At 37.1% G+C, this 19666-nt stretch overlaps 1 long non-coding RNA gene across 1 annotated transcript in view; it reads left to right on the top strand.

The window, feature by feature from the left end:
* LOC131702115 (uncharacterized) overlaps positions 1-5720 on the top strand; it is a 10742-nt gene extending 5022 nt beyond the window's left edge. The window contains exons 3-4 of the long non-coding RNA XR_009309287.1: positions 111-259; positions 3861-5720. This is a non-coding gene — a long non-coding RNA (uncharacterized LOC131702115). The remainder of the gene's footprint in view (positions 1-110; positions 260-3860) is intronic.
* Positions 5721-19666: the final 13946 nt, after the last annotated feature.

A 19666-nucleotide genomic window follows, 5' to 3' on the forward strand; every position in this document is an offset into this window, starting at 1 on the left:
GGTTACTGTTTTAATTTTGAATACTGACTTTGGATACTGTTTTAATTCTGGAGACTGTTTTTTCCGCTTTGTCTTTTGCTAAATTGCATTGCCTTTTATGTTTTACGCAGTTCTGTGCATGCAACATCCTTACACCACCGGTCAATGTTCTCCGTCTATCATGTGATTGGTTCACATCACTGTCAATCCCTCCCCTTTTCAAAGGAACACCTTTCTCCCCTGCACTCTTCACAAGAGAAAATGGCTGAACACCGATTCTGTGAGTTAACTGCTTTTCACATATAATTCTATGACACCATGAAAACAACCATGGTTGTTCTGATTTTAGACCTTACCTGGCTTGCCCAGTGGTGACTACACATGTTGTCTGAAGTGAACCCACATACTGTACCAGTTGACCAGTGTGTGCTGGAAAGCTTTGTGAGAACATGGGTCAGGTAAGGGCACAGTGGCGACCTTACCTGACAATTTCCTGTCCTTTTAGGATTTGTCAGCTATTACCATCAAGTAAAACCTTTTTTTTTGGTATATATGTGTGTGTGTGTGTGTGTGTGTGTGTGTGTTTTACACAAGCCTAAAAATATACAGCTTAAAAAAATAGTTGATATAACTGATATACATTTTTTTATTGAAACAGTTTTAAGTTTATGCATATAAAAAATGCAAAGCTGTGTTTCATTCTCTGATGTAAAGTAAGTGTATGATATTTATAATTAATGCAGAGAGCACCAAACACCCTTCCTTGTAGCCCCATGCTGTCTTTATATTACATGAATACTACATCCCCATTTTGATAATGGTACAACCTTTTTAAAGTTTACCACAGTAAAAGCATAGCAAAGTGTTAGTGCAGTGAAAGCATGGCATAGCATTGATAAGCATTGTAAAGCCCAGAGCGGTATGGTAAAGCATTAAAAAAAAAAGAAAACTTAAACTATGTAAACTATGGTAAACTATGGTAAATGCGTAGTATAACTATGGGAAAAGCAAGGGGAAACTAAACTAAAAAATAAAATGACCATGCAAACTTTTATAAGGGTTTTCCAAAGCCCCTCATCTTTCCATGGCAACACAAACGACATCCTGGTTTGGGAGACCAGGATGCACACTGTCTGACCACTTTATTTTGATTTTACCTGATTGGATTTGACATTCTCCTGGTATACCTTGGGTCCTTTGATTACTTGAAAGGCGAAACAAATGATATATAATTAGGAATCAAGTCGTACCCAAGTCAACTTGTATCCTGATGGCAATGACTACTTTCTTGACAATAATGCAATTCAGCAGTGTGGGATCAACTTGAATAACACATTCAACTTCATGATCTGCCCTCCACCAGTTGCATGAAATATGAATGACTGAATGGATTAACATTCCTTGAAACACCTTTTCATCACCTTGTGGGGTCTATGCCGCATCTTACCCAAGGCAAACAGTCGCCCAACCCAATGTTAGTTTCAGGGCTTAATGAAATGGCCAGGTAGTATATAAGCATGTTTCGTCACAGTAAAGGGTCAATGACATTGTGCCAAGGTGTGTTGCAGTGCGCAGGTGTAGAGGTGATGCAGTGTTCAAGATAACGACAGACAACAAAGTACTTGAGAAATGGTGGTTTTAATTTGTAATCCAATACTCACATGGCAAGCAGTGTGGAGTAGTGGTTAGGGCTCTGGACTCTTGACCGGAGGGTCGTGGGTTCAATCCCAGGTGGGGGACACTGCTGCTGTACCCTTGAGCAAGGTACTTTACCTAGATTGCTCCAGTAAAAACTCAACTGTATAAATGGGTAATTGTATGTAAAAAAAATAATGTGATATCTGTATAATGTGAAATAATGTATAATGTGATATCTTGTAACAATTGTAAGTCACCCTGGATAAGAGTGTCTGCTAAGAAATAAAAAATAATAATAATAATAATAATAATAATAATAATAATTACAAAAGTAAACAATAAATGGAGGACTGGCAGTACACAATGATGTGTACTGTTCAGCTAAATAAACACGGGGTTCAGTCCTGAAATAATAAGCACAGTATTTAAACACACACAATACACAAACACAAGTCCAAGTCCTGTGTGAGTGCTGTTAGTGCTAGTGGTGCAAATGCAATGTATCCATGAACAATAGTGCAGTGTTGTCCGGGTTTGTGCTGGCCTTAAGCAACAGCTAAGGATTGTGGTAGCCATCCAATAACAAACATTACAAATAGAACCGACAAAACAAACAAACACTAAACACTCACGGTAATATTTCACTCATAGCGGTTGCCACATCGTTTTCCCTCTGGGGTGATGATTTAATGTACCGCAGATGTGCCCCCTTTTTAGATGGCCGACTTCCACCTAACTCTGGGAATGAATTGTCAGGCCATCCAGTCCAGGGCACTCTGTTCTCTTTACACTGCGTCCTCACAGGTCAGGAGGGAGATTTATCACCAAGAATCATTCTTTCTCTGTCACTGACATTTAATGCGGTATTTTGTATTGACTTCATGAATGAACATATCTTTTTTGCAGGCTGTTACAAAAGGTTAATTTTCAGTAACAGCGAGGTGTGGAACAAGGGAACAAAACTTCTACCTCTATATTCAGCATCATTAACAACCTGCTTATTCACAGAATGAAATCATTTACAACTGTCAGCTTCTGCCAGAGTATTCACAATCTCAGCTATAAACCAGTGCACCGATTACTTTTAAAAAACCCTGCATTTCTTATCTCAGTAGGTATGTAAATTCAGTTATTGATCTTTGCTTTAACCTACATTAAAAAATATGGCTAAATTTATCATGAAAGTAGGTCTCTTACAGATATTTGAAACTAGCCTGTAGGAACATAGATACAACTCAGTTTAATGTATCCCTCTGGTCCCTATCTACCATTTGGATAAGACATGCTACAGTGGATTTTTTTTTGTCAACAATAAAAAGCATATGCATGCACCAATATTTGTTGGAGGTTAGTGCATATAGTATAGAAGAATACTATAAAAGAGATTTTTTTGACAACATTTTAAACATTACGTTTTTTCCAGTTCTAAAAAATATCACTGAATTGAGGAAGAAAAGGTTTGTAATGGGAAGTGTTGTGTGATGCACTGCCATTACGGATTCTGGCCTGTCCCCCATCGGTAAGATGAGATGAGGTTAAAAGCTCTAAAACTAAGAATGCAGACGATCGTGTCTCTTTAGCATAGTGGTTTAGACACTTGCTTGTGATGCCTGGGGTCGCCAGTTCGCACCCAGCCTCCACCCTGTTACAGGGTGGTGAAAGGATTGGTTGAGAAGTGTGGCAAAAGATATCCTTATATTTGCTCATGTTATGACAAAACTATAAACTGTGTTAAATCCATGACTACTTAACTAAATGCAGAGTATAATCATGGGGAAACTGTAGAATTACCAAGTTTACTGTGGTAAATCTTTCTGAGAGTTTAATTAACTATGAACAGTACGTTCAAACAGCACCCAAGAGTATCTACAGTACACAGCTTAGCAGGGCAGTGACTAACAGCTGAAAAAAAGTGGCACACATATACCAGTACAATTCATTTTAATACACTGTCTGGATGGTCAGGTTTGTGTGATACAGGGCCCTTTTAATGTTGTATCCTTGTGTTTACGAAACTGAATTTCAGACTGACGCTAGCTTGATCTGGGACTAAACATGGGGCTAGGATTTGCTAGAACAGTTCCCCTTTTGTCATTACTGTATGTCAACATCCAGTTATCCCACCATCCTCTCTGCCTGCAACATTAGACCACAGAACACCTGTTCCTTTGTGTGGGCTCGCCTTTTTAGAAACGCTTCTCAGGGATGCCAGCAAGTTAAATATTTCTTCTTTTTTTTTTAAGGATGAAGCAAGAAAAAAACAGCCCTTGGCTTTTGCCTTTGAAAGACAGCCTTTGTGAGGCAGTCTCGAGCTGCTTCAGTCACTCACCAAGGCTCCAGCATACTTTTCATCAAAAGAAATGTAAAATCTAACAGGGCCTATTCATGCCCTGCCAGCCCTGGTTGTGCTGATGCTATATAATATCAGCCCTGTGCTGGCTGGAGAATTTGTGGAATTCCAAGTAGGGAAGAAAAACGAGGACCCAGGCTGTTTCTTTGTAAACGTACTGCATGCTTCTTTTTTTGTGTGTGTGTCTGTGCGTTACATTTTGATAAACAAACAACTAGATTAACTTAAAGGGACGGGGTGTTGATTTGGAAAGAAATGCACACACTTTGTAATTATTATTAGTATTATCCCATGATATGTGTTGGTATTAATTAATTATTACTGTTTCTGCATATCTGATATGTATCATAACGTCAGCAGCTTATTTAACCTTCCTCAGAGCAAGCCTAAGAAAGCTGGAATTGTGTAATAAGGCCAAATATAAAAAAGACCACTAGGGGTGCACTCAGATGTGCCGGAGCCAAGGGGGCCATGGCCCACTCACTTTTTGACAAAAGAAGCATGCACAGTTGAAAAAAAGGTGCTTGTATAGCACACAATGTTTAGTTGTGGTTATAATCTGTCTCCTACATAAAATGAGGCTCTGATTATATCTTATAAGAATCTACCGTACTATCCTGATGTCTAATGCTACTGCTGAGTGCCTTCGACAGCTGAAAACATATGTACGATCATCCATGACTAAGGTTGCATTTTTTTCATGGTTATCATAGATTTTACAGTTTCCATGGAAATGTACCTATTGCCATGCAATATGTAGTTCTCTCTGAAAATTCCAATTTCTTAAAGAATAGTGTAAATTTGCATATTTGTATCACTTAAAATAAGTACAGAAAACATTTGCCTTACTGACATACTACTAGTTACACTGAATTTATGAACCTGGGAGCTGGTTTAGTTTGCTTCCGGTAAATGATTGAACACACTGCATAAAGCTGCACGATTTCTTAAAAATGTCTTCAACGAAAAAGACACCAGCTGCATCAAAGATTGGACATATTTCTGCTAAAGATCACTGTGTCCAGTACAAAAAGGGGACATTTCACTTGACTGTTGTTATTTTTACATTTATTAATGTTTTTATTTTGTTTGATAATTCACTGATGGTGAAAATAGAATGTCTTTAAACGTTGGACATAAAAAAAAAAATACTACAATTCAGCAATTAATATTTTTCAGGTAAGCATTTAAATATTTAGAACATTTGTTTTATAAGATAACTCTAGAGAAAACAAATGTGACAACGCAGTTTTTGCTTTAATACATAGTATGCTTAATCATGAAATACCTATTTTCAGACCTTGAAATGCCATGAAATAACCCTGTCCATAACTGAACAGCGTTTAAACCACCTCCTCTTCTTCCATATTCAGAAACTTGACTGATTCTCTAGATCTTAAAATGTTTTTTGTAACTTTTGTGTTGCCAGAGGCTCACACCATATTTTTTGGAAATATGCGAAAACGTACAATCCAGTGTTAACATTAAATTGTACATAAAGGTTTTATATACAAGTGGCATTGTCAAAGCCTGTATACTGCAGTTTACTGATAGGTTGTGCTTCTGTATGTAACAGCCATGTGTGTCTGTTTCTGAATAACAGAGTAAATTGTAATAATAAGCGTAAGTTCTGGTAAAGTTTGCAGTTTTGTATTTATTTATTTTTTTGACAAAATGAATATGTCTAATATTATGTTATGGTTGAATTTTGTAATCTGGTTATTTATTTTACAGTTTTACTTTGTGGGATGTTTGGTCAAAATAAAAATAATTCTGAAGATATTATTTTAATTTATTCCTGAAAACCGTTGCTACCCCCTAGCTACCCTGGACCTTGACCACCCCGACCCCCATACTTTTAGAAAGGCTCCAGTGCCATTGGGTGCATTTGGGATGTGCATCTAAAACTCCATCCCTCTGAAACAGTGAGTTTGTTAAAGATTGTCAGAGAGAAATTAACACACATCCCTTAAACCAAGATGGCAGCCAGTTAGGTAGAACCATACTGAATGACAGAATGATTGCACACATAAAAAAGGTACTGTATAAAAAGCAACAACTATTTAAGTGATGGAAGTAGTTACTGTATATATGGCAAACCTATATTTAGAAAAAAAAATATATATATATATATATATATATATATATATATATATATATATATATATATATAACAAAATAAATATTAGGCCTGTTACATGGTTATCTTTCCTAATGTATTTACTTTTTTGCTGCGAGAGGAGCTTCGGCTTTCTCCGCTTCAGCTGAACCAGGGGCGAGCCCATTCCCTCTTCCCCTCTCCTGACCCGCTCTCCTTCTCACACTTGGTTTGCTTGTCTGTCTCTTTGAACTGAACTCCCAACCGCCGTTTAGCCAGACTTTTCATAGTTTAAAAACTGCTAATTAATTAGTGGGAATGTTGCCTTTTTTTTTTTTTTTGGTAAAAAATATAGCATTGCTTTATGCATGGTTAATTCATGGAAAGTTACATTCTTGCTTCACTATATGTGCATTATAGCGAGGGAGTTATTTTGTATTTTAGTCAGATGTGTGTTGTTATGTGTCACACAGCCCCCCCTCTCCCTCCCCTGTTTATAACACTTTTCGGTTATTTTATTATATATTGTGTGTCCCCCGAGACTTACGTTATAGCGAGGGAGCACTGTATATATACAGAGCAGCACAGTTACACATACTGTTTAACCACTCTGGGTCACCTCTAAACAGCAAAATTATTAGCAATGCACAAACACGGAAACTTCAAGGTTTATAACTAAATCAACAGTTTATTATGTTGGTCAGGATAAATGCACATCTCAATGGGGTTTAGGTCTGGACTTTGACTAGGCCATTCCAAAACTTTAAATTTCTTGTTCTTCAACCATTCTGATGTAGACTTGCTTGTGTGTTTCGGATCATTGTCTTGCTTCAGCTCACGGACGGATGGCCGACATTCTCCTGTAGAGTTCTCTGATACAGAGGAGAATTCATGGTTCCTTCAATGATGGCAAGGTGTACAGGTCCTGATGCAGCAAAGCATCCCCAAACCATGACACTACCACCACCATGCTTGACCGTTGGTATGAGGTTCTTACTGTGGAATGCAGTGTTTGGTTTTCGACAGACATAACGGGGCCCATGTCGGTCAAAAAGTTCCACTTTTGATTCATCTGTCCATAGAACATTGTTCCAGAGCTCTTGAGGATCATCCAGGTGCTTTTTGACAAACTTGAGACAAGCATTCATGTTCTTAGTGAGCAATGGTTTTCGCCTTGCTACTCTGCCATGAATCCCATTTTTGCCAAGTGTCTTTCTGATGGTGGAGTCATGAACCCTGACCATAGTCGAGGCGAGAGAGGCCTGCAGATCCCTGGATGTTGTTCTAGGGGTCTTTGTGACTTCCTGGACGATTTTACGCCTTGCTCTTGGAGAGATTTTGGCAGGATGGCCACTCCTGAGAAGAGTCACAACTGTCCCAAACTTTCTCCATTTGGACAATATGGCTCTGACTGTGGTTCAGTGGAGCCCCAGAGCCTGAGAAATGGATTTGTAACCCTTTCCAGACTGATAGGCTTCAACGACTTTTTTCTGGTCTTTAGAAATTTCTTTTGTTCGTGGCATGATGTGCTTCTAGAACCTCTGTGCTGACAACTTTACTCTAATGGTAAGGGCCAAAGTTAGTCAGATTTATATTGGACAGGGCTGGCCCAAATCAGGCCTGGTTGTTAACCAAAGTACTCAAACAGCTGACCCTAATTATCCCTTTAATTGGGTTGAGTTAACTCGGGGGGGGGGGGGGGGGGGGAGGCATTAAGCTTTTCACACCTGAAGATTGCATGCTTGATTACCTTGTATGCCAAACAAATGAAAGAAGCACCAAACTTTGGTGTCATTTTTTTCTCTCAGACTCCCTCTATATACTACTACAACCCAACCCAATACTTTTTCACTGTACTGTATGTATGTGTATATATATATATATATATATATATATATATATATATATATATATATATATATATATATATATATATATATATATATAGTGTTAAGGTGCTTTCAAACTCAGTAGCCCTTGACTAAAGAACCCCTCTACCATTTGTTTCTAATACCTAAATTTATGCAAACCAGGAAGTTAAACCCAACCTCTAAACCTGCTAGGCAGATGCAGAACAAACACCTACACATCCCTCAGTAAACACTGCCTCTTTGTAGAACGTCTACAAAGAGGCAGTTGAGTGAGAACTTGTACTGTTTCTCCTCTGGCATGTGCTCCAAGCTGTCTCGCAGATACCTTCAGTCAAATAAAGGGTTGGTGCTTTACAGACTTGCAGTTACACTCTGGTCAAATGCAAACCTGTGTCAATACAGACAGACAATATGTGCTGTATATTAAGGCCTTTCAATTAAAGGGAGAGCAGCTTTGGTCGGTTATAGTAGGAACAGCAACAAGTGAAATATGCAGTGCTAAGGAAGAAGGGAATGTTTGACGGCAGGAGCGCAGAGTTGGCTCATAGCTACAGGAGTCAGCATTAAAAGCATTTCAACTAATTGAGCTCTAAATAGATCCCAAAGTACCTAGCACTTTGATATGCCAAGATTAACACAAAAGAAAAGGTCAGGTATGTTCCAAATGTTTTCTCTTTAAAAGGGCAAGTATCTTCAAGCGTATTTTTATTCCCTATTTCACCTTTTCCCTCGTCATTTCATTATATTTATAGAACCATCGTTCATTGTCCTGTGTTCTGTTGCCCCAATATTGAGTTTTTTTTTATAATCTTTCTATTTATCAGAATCAAGTTGACATTATACTGTATGTGCCTGTAGAATCCTAGTTTCTGTCTAATTTTGCATAATTCTTCATAAATCACATAATGCACACAATGAAACCTTTCAACTCTTCTGGCCCTATATTAATAGTAAGAAGATGGTGGGTTTATATTGTTATAATAAGTAAATTGAATACTTTAAACTAATTAGATTGTGAGAGTGCAGGTCTGCAAAGTTGTTCCAGCAGGAAAGCAGGCAAAGGTGGGAGGATTGAGGTTTATAACCACAATAATTTATCTTTCAGAACCAAGCAAACAGGAACTTTACACACACTGGAAAAAGTTTAACTTTGTAAAGGAAATAAAAATATATCAAACAAACAAACCAAAAACAAAAATCCTAAATGCAGGTCTATACTTGTCAGTTTGTTTTTAGCAGGCTTACACAGGGCATTAATGCTATCCCTCAGACTATTCTCACCACCATTCACAGTAACCACCCCAGACTAAAAGTGCCTTATTTATACCCAACAGGTAACCCCACCTCCCAACCTCCCAGGTGGATGGGTGAATTTAAAATCCAAGCATTTTTACACTGTGCTTATAACACTGTGTAACACAATTTTTGTTCCTGGGTAGTAAGTGTTATTTCCTAATTGCTTATGCCTCAAAAGTATAGAAAATGGCTATTATTCCCCACAAACTTTGCTTTTGTGACCAGGAGTGATATTTTGAAATTTACCTATTTCCAATGAGAAAACAGGCGAATTTGTGTCTTTTCATTCACATAAAGTCAGAAAAAAACAACATATGAATCCAAATTAACATGTATTTATACTAAAGTAATAGAAAAATTACTACAAAAGATTTAGAAGCGAGTAGTTTTTCGAGATTTACGATTATACTGTAAATTACTTTCACGAATCAGCCCCCAAATGTAGTCTCCCATCATGTTCTCGTTATACTGTCCTTCATTGACAGCTCATCCAGGAGCCTCAAAGCCGTGCTGCTCCATAATGGTAACAAGTACCCGTCTCTTCCCCTGGCTCACTCGGTGCACCTCAAAGAGGATTACAACAGCATCAAGACCTTGCTGGATGCCTTGAAGTATGATGAGTACGGCTGGGACCCCCGGAAGGTGCTGATGCCACCACTGCACATCAAATTGGGCCTTATGAAACAATTTGTCAGCGCTCTAGATAAGGAGTCGGCAGCCTTCAAGTACCTTCAAGACTTCTTCCCTAAGCTGTCTGAGGCAAAGGTCAAAACCGGTGTCTTCGTCGGACCACAGATAAAGAAGATCCTGGAGTGCAATGAATTCCCCAAGAAGCTCACTAGTAAGGAGAAAGCGGCTTGGAACAGCTTTGTCGCAGTGGTTCGGGGCTTCCTGGGCAATCACAAGGCCGAAAACTATGTGGAGCTGGTTGAGACTCTGGTGAAGAACTACGGCACAATGGGCTGTAGGATGTCCCTCAAAGTCCATATCCTTGATGCTCATCTTGATCAATTCAAGGAGAACATGGGAGCGTACTCGGAGGAGCAAGGCGAGCGCTTCCACCAGGATATACTGGACTTTGAACGCCGCTACCAAGGACAGTATAATGAGAACATGATGGGAGACTACATTTGGGGGCTGATTCGTGAAAGTGATTTACAGTATAATCGTAAATCTCGAAAAACTATATCACTTCTAAATCTTTTGTAGTCATTTTTGTATTACTTTAGTATAAATACACGTTAATTTGGATTCATATTTTGTTTTTTTCTGACTTTATGTGAACGAAAAGACACAAATTCACCTGTTTTCTCATTGGAAATAGGTAAATTTCAAAATATCACTGTCCTGGTTACAAAAGCAAAGTTTGTGGGTAATAATAGCCATTTTCTATACTTTTGAGACATAAGCAATTAGGAAATAACACTTACTACCCAGGAACCAAAAAAAAAAAAAAAATTGTTACACGGTGTAATTCAATAAATCAATTTACATTCCTCATATCACCAAGGCATTTATATATGTATAAACATTATAAACATTTTTTTTATATTTTTAGTTTACCTTACATCAAGTAACACCATCAGTCAAACTTATAGAATCCCCCTGTTACTCAGCCTACAATGGTACCTTCCTATAAGCATGACTGATCCTAAGGTAGGTAATTATAAGGGCTTGAGTCCAAAATGGCTTCCCTATTGACCCAAAATGGAGACTTCCCAGAAACAAACAACTCAGCACAGCTGCTTCGACTCTGGTAAGTATTTAATTGTTTTAAATTATTTTAAAACATTTGATTCCTCGAGCACTTCTGATAAAGTTTGCATTTTCTTTTATACTTATTCTCACCGCTGTTAGTTTCGGTTCTTTGTTTTGTGTGTTTGTTACAATCATTAAGCCATCGTCATCTGAAATGTGCACCTGTCTGATGATCGTACTTCTGACCAACAACTTACATAGCAGCATTAACATTTGTTTACCACTTTTACCTGGCGAAATGGATCCCCCTTACAGACAACAGGTAAGCTGGTTTCATTATTACAGTGCAGTTGTACAGCATTTATATTTATTTGACATTTTGTTTTAAAAGTTCATATCCCATAGACAAGTTTTTCAGTGAGGGACGCTGCTCCATCACATAAATAAAAACAGAATTACAGATTCCACTGAAAGGGCCTAATGTCAAAAAACTCCCCTAAATGTTTTATTTATTTATTTTTTTAAAAGAGGGCGTTGTTCATAAGGCATTAGCACACTGTTAAATGCAAAGGGCCATAAGGCATTTTCTTCAAGTAACACTGATTTTTGTTAACAGGGTCCAGCTTTGATGCTGTGACAAAAGGACGCTGTGGAAGGGTGTGGGTAAACAGTCCCACTGACGCACTCGCTGGTGCTCTAAAATAGTAATAATAACAAAAGGCGAAATCAAAAAGAGAAATTAAAACACAGTAATCAAAAACTACAAAGAAAAGGTGCTGCATTCGGCAGCGCTACCCCGACCGTCACTACCCGCACGGCCCGGGTCCCTGTACTACACTTCTCGGCTCCCTCAGCCTGCTTTTCATGCACTTTATGGGGTCTGCTGAAAGTTTCCCTGCTACTAATGTTTTTTTTAGTTTCTTCTCTTTGGGTTTCTTTTCGTTTTCTTTTTCTTTTACCAGCCGCGCTCGGTCCTGGAGCAGAGCTCCCGCTGGCTCGTTATGTCGTCTTATAGGGGCAGACCTGAGGGAACAACAGAATGTTATTTATAGGGCCAGCAAGCCCACCAATGCCTGCCTCTCAGCCACTCCGAGAGAGGGAAAACCCACACACCCTCTCTCCCACCTCTCTGTGTCACTGCCATGACTGACCGGCGGATATTGCAAGGCTGCTGCCCTCTTCCTGCAGCACTATGAACGCACCAGAAGTCAGCACAGACCTCCCCTGTTACAGTCGCAGACAAAAGTATTGGCAACCACTAATTCATATGACATAGACCAAAATACACAATTTATGGTAGTTTAACAAATAATCTTTGTAAAAAAACCAACAAAATAACTTACAATTTCAAATATTTGTACACAACAAAATCATCGTCACCTTTACATTTAAAAGTCTATACAAATGTTTTCATTGATTGAAAACCATTACACAGTAATTAGTTTGCATTATAAAGTCACTAGATAGAAAAGGGGTAATTGTTTCTAACATCTATTGAAAAAAAACATTTTGGCAGCAAAGCAGATGATGGTAGACAAAGGAGTTGGATTCATGTTTGAGAAAAGCACTCGTAGCAGACTAAAACAAAGGAAATGCAGGCTACAGAGCAGCGCCAAAGAAATATGGAAAACCACAATGCACAATCACAGCAATAATCAAGTACGACAAAACAAATTCAACTGAAATGCTTGAAAGAAGATGTGGACATCCAAAGAAAATTACAGCAGGAGGAGAATCGTCAGAGTAGCTGAAAGAAATCCAAAACAAACGTCTTAAACAAGCCAAGAAATATGAACAGGAATCTGAAGCTTTCTTCAACAAACTTCTCTGGTCCACTGAGACTAAAATAGAACTTTTCCCCCAAAATGGACCATAGTATATTTGCAGAAAAAAGGGAAAAGCCTTCAATAAAAAAAACCTTGTACCTATTTAAACATGGAGTTAATTCAGTCATGATATGGGCGTGTTTTAGCAGTTCTGGGGCTGGACACATTCATGTGATTGAAGACCGAATTAATGCAACCATGTATCAAAACATTCTACAAAGTACAATGATACTATCTACTAGTAGGCTGATTGGCAAACAGTTTATCTTCCAATATAACAATGACCCAAAACACATGGCTAAGTCAAGTCTGGAATTCTTGAAGAAAACAAAGATAAAAGTTCTGGAATGGCTTTCACAATCACCAGATCTCAATCCAATAGAAATGCTTTGGACTGGTCTGAAAAAATATGTAGCCGAGCATTATGTGTCCAATCTGTCTGAGCTGCAGGAAATATGTAAGACAGAACGGGCCCAGATATCACCAACAAGATGTAACATACTGGTTAAAATTATCATAAATGTCTGAAAGCTGTAATAAAAGCAAAAGGACACACTAAATACTAAAGTAGGGGTGCAAATAATTTTGTCATGAACCAATACTTTAAATGAAATATCTTTTTTATTGTATTTTGCTTTTTGTTATGTAAAAAAATGGTTAAAGTTTACTAAATGCTTGTCCTTAATGTGCTACCTTGAATTATGGCATAATAAGAGTAGGGTGCCAATTCTTTTGTCTATGACTCTATTTACTAATCCAGTTCTTAATTTGTACTTCTGTGCGTCATGTTAAAACCATGCTGGTTTCTCAGTTCATTCTTACACCAATGGGATTGAAACCTAGTTTCCTGAAAACTTCCTGAAGACTGGTAAAAAAAAAACTGAATTTGGGGACTCATCACATTGGTCCAAGAGACACCACATACACAAGGGGAATATTCTTGACCTCAAGTTTGTCTGAACATTTATTTTTTATTTAATACCCATATTTGTAAGCTTGGGCTTTGCTTTTGTGAGACCACGTGTGAGCAGAAACCCTTACCTCATTACTCTACCAACCATCATTTTGCCACAGTATCCAATTTAATTTTCTGAACTATCCCTGTTGAGAATAGTGCTCCATTATTGCCTGCAACGATAGGCCGGTGCTGTGTCTAGTTCATGATAACTCTTATATCACTGTGAGGAGATGAGGAACTGCTGAAAGAGAAGGCGACTCAGCTGTGTTTATTGAAGTGAGGAGAAATGCAGGGCCAAGAATGAATTGACCTAAAGCTGCTTGATTTTTAGGTTGACAACTTTATTAGTGGCTCCAAAATACACACACACACATTCATTTCACTCTGCAAATATCCAGCTTTCTTTAGCTAACAAATTTAAATCTTAGTAGAGTAACTAAAAATATAATGTTGACACAAGTCAAATGCAACAGACCAATACAATGACTTAAGAAGTCAAGAATGTGCTGAGCAGCAGAGCAGAAAAAAACATTTACAGTCCACTTACACTATGTTGGAAAAAAACACCTTAAAATAAAGACATATCACATGTATATTTACATTCTAGAATTCAAGAGTTGTGTCTGGTAATTTACAGTGGCATTTTAAAATTCAACCCTAGATTTTGCAACTAGTCTTCCAACCTAAAAATGAAAGTTGTCCACATACATTTGGACCAGCCTGTACCAAAACAACACTGGCTCATGTTCACAAAACTTTACAACACCACCATAATTAGTAGCACCAGTACCAGTATGAACTGTTGACCTTGAGTGAAAGTGTTTCACTGGCAACATTCAGCTGAAACATGTTGACTGAAATATATTACTTTTGTTAAACACCTTGGGCACTATATACAGTAAGTAAAATATATTATTAATATTAATCTTCTTATTTTTATTATTATTAAGTTACCTTTCAAAGTTTGTAAAACAAGTTAATTTATACCAAACATGTGGCTCCAATCCCATCATCAAATAAAAAAAATATAAAAATAAAATTCCCTTTACTGTACTATTAAAATAAAACAAATAAAAGCAATGTTTTTGCTATATACCTTGAGACCATTGCTTCATTTGTGTGCTGACTGAGCATAGTCATGATGCACTTCACTGTATTCTTTTGCAACTGTTCCATCTGTGCTGTTGTTTAATTTGAGTAGTTTACATGAGGACTCAGCACATCAATACTTCAGTATAGTACATTTGGGTAACATTAGAAGGAACCTGTCAATTTACTTTTTGACAATATAAAAAAGTTATCACCCTCATAAACATTTACAAAAAGTCTAGAATTTCTTTAGAAAAAAAGAAAAAAAAATACCTCACAGAAATGGGGAAACATAAACACAGAAATATATAAAGCCTGTCGATTTGTTTCTCCTTTCTTAAGAATGTTCACTTTACTGCCAAACAACAAAAACACTTAAGCATATTAGAAAGCTTGCAAGGCTTCAGATAGGAAATCTATAGTACAAGTGACTGGTACATCCATTGGTTAATCTACAAACCGGGATGCTGTATTGTATTATATTGTATCAATTCTAACTGCGCACTGGTGGGTTTGCATATGGTGTAAAGGGTAATGCCCACCCACTGCAGAAATGCAGGAGTGAAATGTAAAAGCAATGTTGAATGGAAATGTAAAAAGGAATGTGGGATTGTAAAATGCTGTGCTGTTCCAATCACATGCCTTTGCTTGAAGACATCAAAGATAGATTAAATCTGTGCACTGATACATGTTTAATGTATTTTCACTGAATACAGTAGTTTTCTCACTTGCAAACTTTGTTTAGTGTTTGAAAAAGGTTGATGCTCCTCAAACATGCTTGGTTTCGTTAGAAAATTCCAAACAGTCAACATTTGGGGGACATATTTACTCTGCTTTTTCTCACCCATTAAATACAACCTCTTGTGCTTAAATCCTAGAAGTAAACAACTCATGATAAGGATAGAATGTAATGTGTTTGGCTGGTATCGCTCCACAGTTGAAGCTATCAGTGGAAATATACAGTATGTTATGAAGTTATATTGTTTTGGAAAGTGGTAGACATTGAACTGATGATTCAGGTGTCAAATGTCTCAGACTACAAAGTACATAGCCTAGATCCACAGTTCTGTTCAATAACATACATGCCACAGAGTCAGGTACTTCTGTTATTTAGCTACCCAGGTTAACTTGGATACAATATAATGCACTGCTCTCTCTGCAGCCAGAGAAAAACAGTGTTATTTACAATTAACACAAAGGTGACTGCAGTTAGTATTTAATGTTTTTCCTAGGGTCTTTGTTTAGGGTCCTCATTCAAAAATGGGTCACCCTTACGCATGATCTTGTCTGTCTGTTTGCCACACTGTACATGGTGAATATGTTAACTGCATTGATTTTGCACCTTCTCCAAACTTTTATCATACACTCCAAACCTCCTATAGATGTTTCAGATTGCTTTTGGTTTATATTTTAAACATTTTTAATCCTTCAGGATTATTACGAGATTATGAGGACCCTCTGTGTGTGTGTGCACTCTTTTTTAAATTCACAGTGCCTGCTTCAGATTCTTCAGTTATAGTGACTAAATAAAGACGGTAGGGGTTGGCAGTTATTTACACTCACTATAATTAACATACAGTATAAGGGTGTCTGCTAAGAAATAAATAATAATAATAATAATAATAATAATAATAATAATAATAATAATAATAATAATAATAATAATAATAATAATGAAATTGGTGAAGACAAGAAAACAAGAAAACAAAAGGAAAAGATGGAAAATGGAAAATGTAATGACGGGGTTATCAATCAATCAATTTATATAGTGATTGTAACGTAAGACATCTCAGAGCGCTTCACATAACACAATTAAATAAAAAAAAAACATTCAAACTGTTTAAAAAAAAGTTATGTCTGATGTCATATGCTGAGATTTGACTTACAATTTAATCCCAAACAATTCAAATAATGAAATCACACATCGTAACTTTTCAAGTATTTTTTAAAATGCTTAAAATATACATACATGTTTGATTGGGTGATTCTGATGACTCTGTCCAACCCGTACTCTCCCCGAAAAAAAATCAAAACTGTTTGAGGAGGCCTGATGCCTGATGCCTGATACATGATAATTGACTCAAGGAGGGGTGATTCCTGACATGGGTAGGAGTGATGTCTGAGGTTGTTCTAAAATGGACACTGTACTACAGAACAAAACTGATTTTAGGGGTAATTAGCTGTACTGGTATTTTGGGCACAAGTTTCCAATAATTTACAGAACCATATCTCCTGGCTGGAAGACAAACAGAACAATTTGATCCAACCCCAAAATTAGTTTTCCAAATTTAAAGCATTAAACTATGCTTTGGAACTCTTTGGTTTTACACTGAACCCATTATAACGAACCCTTTGTTGTTCAGCATTTAAGAACAGTTATTTATTTAACCTCAAGAAAAAAACATAATTCATAGCCAGGATGCCTCTTTTCTAAAAGTATATGAAATCACACAGAAGGCATGGGGCAAACTGTACAATTCTTTACAGGATCCAAAAATCAATATGAGTGTAATCATTAACACAGTTTACAAATGCGTTAATGTGGTCTCTTGTTACCACATTCTATTGATTCTTATCAGCCATACGTTATATAACATGTTGAGAATACCATTTGCTTATTTATAGTAATGAGTCTTTTTTCAATAAATACCAATTGGGTTATGTCAGTAAATTGAACTGACATGAAGCTGCCCATATTAGCTAGCAAATTTACAGTATATTGGTGCTGAACGATCTTCCATTACAAAGCTAGTACTACAGGACTTTTCTTATAATGGTTGGAATAATCGTGATTAACAGATGTTGCTACCTTGCAATTCATCTCACTGAAATCCCCTGTTGTGTCATTGTATTCAAAATCCAACTGTTCCACTTCTTTTTTTTATTATTTATCTTATGGTTTTGAAAAACAACTAAAAACAAGAAAACATGGCATGCCAGTATAACAGTTGATTGGCTGGGGACCAGTAAGACTTGGGAACTGAAACACAGCCCCCAAGCCATTAGTCGCTGTTAGTAGTGGTAATGTTTTATATTGTACCTCATGTTTCAAGAGTTATCTAACAGAATTAGGTAACACTTTACATTGTGTATCTAAATACTGTGCATTTACATTACAGTTACTTAGTAAATGCTTGTGTACTTACACATACTTACCATGTTATTATGCAAAGTTCCAATGTACTTAATGTGTAAAATGTTATTGCATGATTTACACATTAAGTACATTGGAACTATGACTAATAACATTGTAATTTACTATGCAACTAATATGTAAATACACAGTAAAGTAACACAATAAAGTTTTACCCAAAATTGTGTCAATAAGACCTATCACACTGACATATGCCTTTTATATTCTTTTCCTGAAACACCAGGACTGATCGTTGCAGATTGCAGTTAAGCTGTTAACACCATGTCTAAAAAACCTTTATAGTTTTCCATTGTTTTGCAGATGCATGTGCATTGCTATTGTTTACAATGCTTTACCATAAGTCTCTGCTACCGGTACAGTGCTTTGCTATACCATTTTTATTTTTATTATCTGCCTCCTGGTGTGTTATTAGCTCTCTCCTTTTACTCCTCAGTGTGAATAAGTTCTTCAAAACGTCAACCATGGACTTTTTTTTTCAGTACCCCTCATTCCACAGATGTTTGTAAACTGTGCCCTAATTATCCTTTACTTTGATACTCCCTCTCCTATGCACTATACAGGAGAGAAAATATTCATCAAATTACTGGAAAGCTGCTTAGGGGACAACTTCGCTTCCTTCGTCCATCTGAGTCAGTCATCGAGAGGCGATATTTCACCTTAAATCTCTCATTAATAAACTGCTGTAATACACAGCAGATCAAATCCATACAAAAGAGGGCAGATCACCATGCTGCTATCCTAAACTCAGGAGGTTAACCAAAAATGATGGGCCTTTGTGTAAAACTCCTTTTATCTCCCTTTGAAGTCGGCATGACATGCCAACAACCCTCCATCCCTCATTGTCTCCGGTCTGCAAGTTCTAGTGGCTAATTGCCATGTTACTTTCATTCAGGCTCAAATAATAGGAGGTAATTAATGCTGCTCAGGTTCACAGAGTGCCCTCAGAGAGAGAGAGAGAGATTCATTCTTGCTGCTCTACTTTGGTCATAAAATAAATTGGTCCCTAGGGGACTAAATTCATTTCATCCATCCATTCAAGTAGATTTTAATATCTGTGTATTTATTAACATAAAACCTGCAGAATGACACATGGTTTACTAAAAAAAAAGTTTATGATCTGAACTGATTATTTCAAATCTAGTTCCAAAAGTATTGGCAGCAAGTTTCAGTTACACTGTCTTAAACTCGAAACCTTAATAATTACTAATAATTACGCTGTCCGGAAAGCTAAATCAAGTTTCAAAAGCACTCCAGATGACTAAATGTTAATAGAAACTTGTAAAAAAAAAGTTTCCTTATGGTAAAACCACAAAGCTTTTCTTAAAACTGGCGGCACTCCAGATGGATTAAAAGAGCTCAGACAGAAAATTCCATTGTGCTGATACAATAACCTATCGCTAAAAAGAGTCAAAGATCGAGGACTTTGAAACAAAACCACCGGGGCAAAATTCTTCTGCACTTCCAAGTGATCAATTAGGAGTAAATTGTATTTGACTCACTCCACCCTGAGGCAAAAACACTCCTGCATTACATCTCAATTGGTGAGCTGGCATTCAGCTATTTAGAGTAACATGTCTTTCTATTTAAGTCAATTACTGAAGGAAATTGCTTGCCTTTTTAGTGATAAATATAAACACTGAATGAATAGCTTTTTCTTCGCAGAAATCATCTGTTAGAACCACCACTGGGATGGGAAAAGAAAGAGATCT

The sequence above is a fragment of the Acipenser ruthenus genome, chromosome 2, assembly GCF_902713425.1.
Source record: "Acipenser ruthenus chromosome 2, fAciRut3.2 maternal haplotype, whole genome shotgun sequence".
NCBI lineage: Eukaryota > Metazoa > Chordata > Actinopteri > Acipenseriformes > Acipenseridae > Acipenser > Acipenser ruthenus.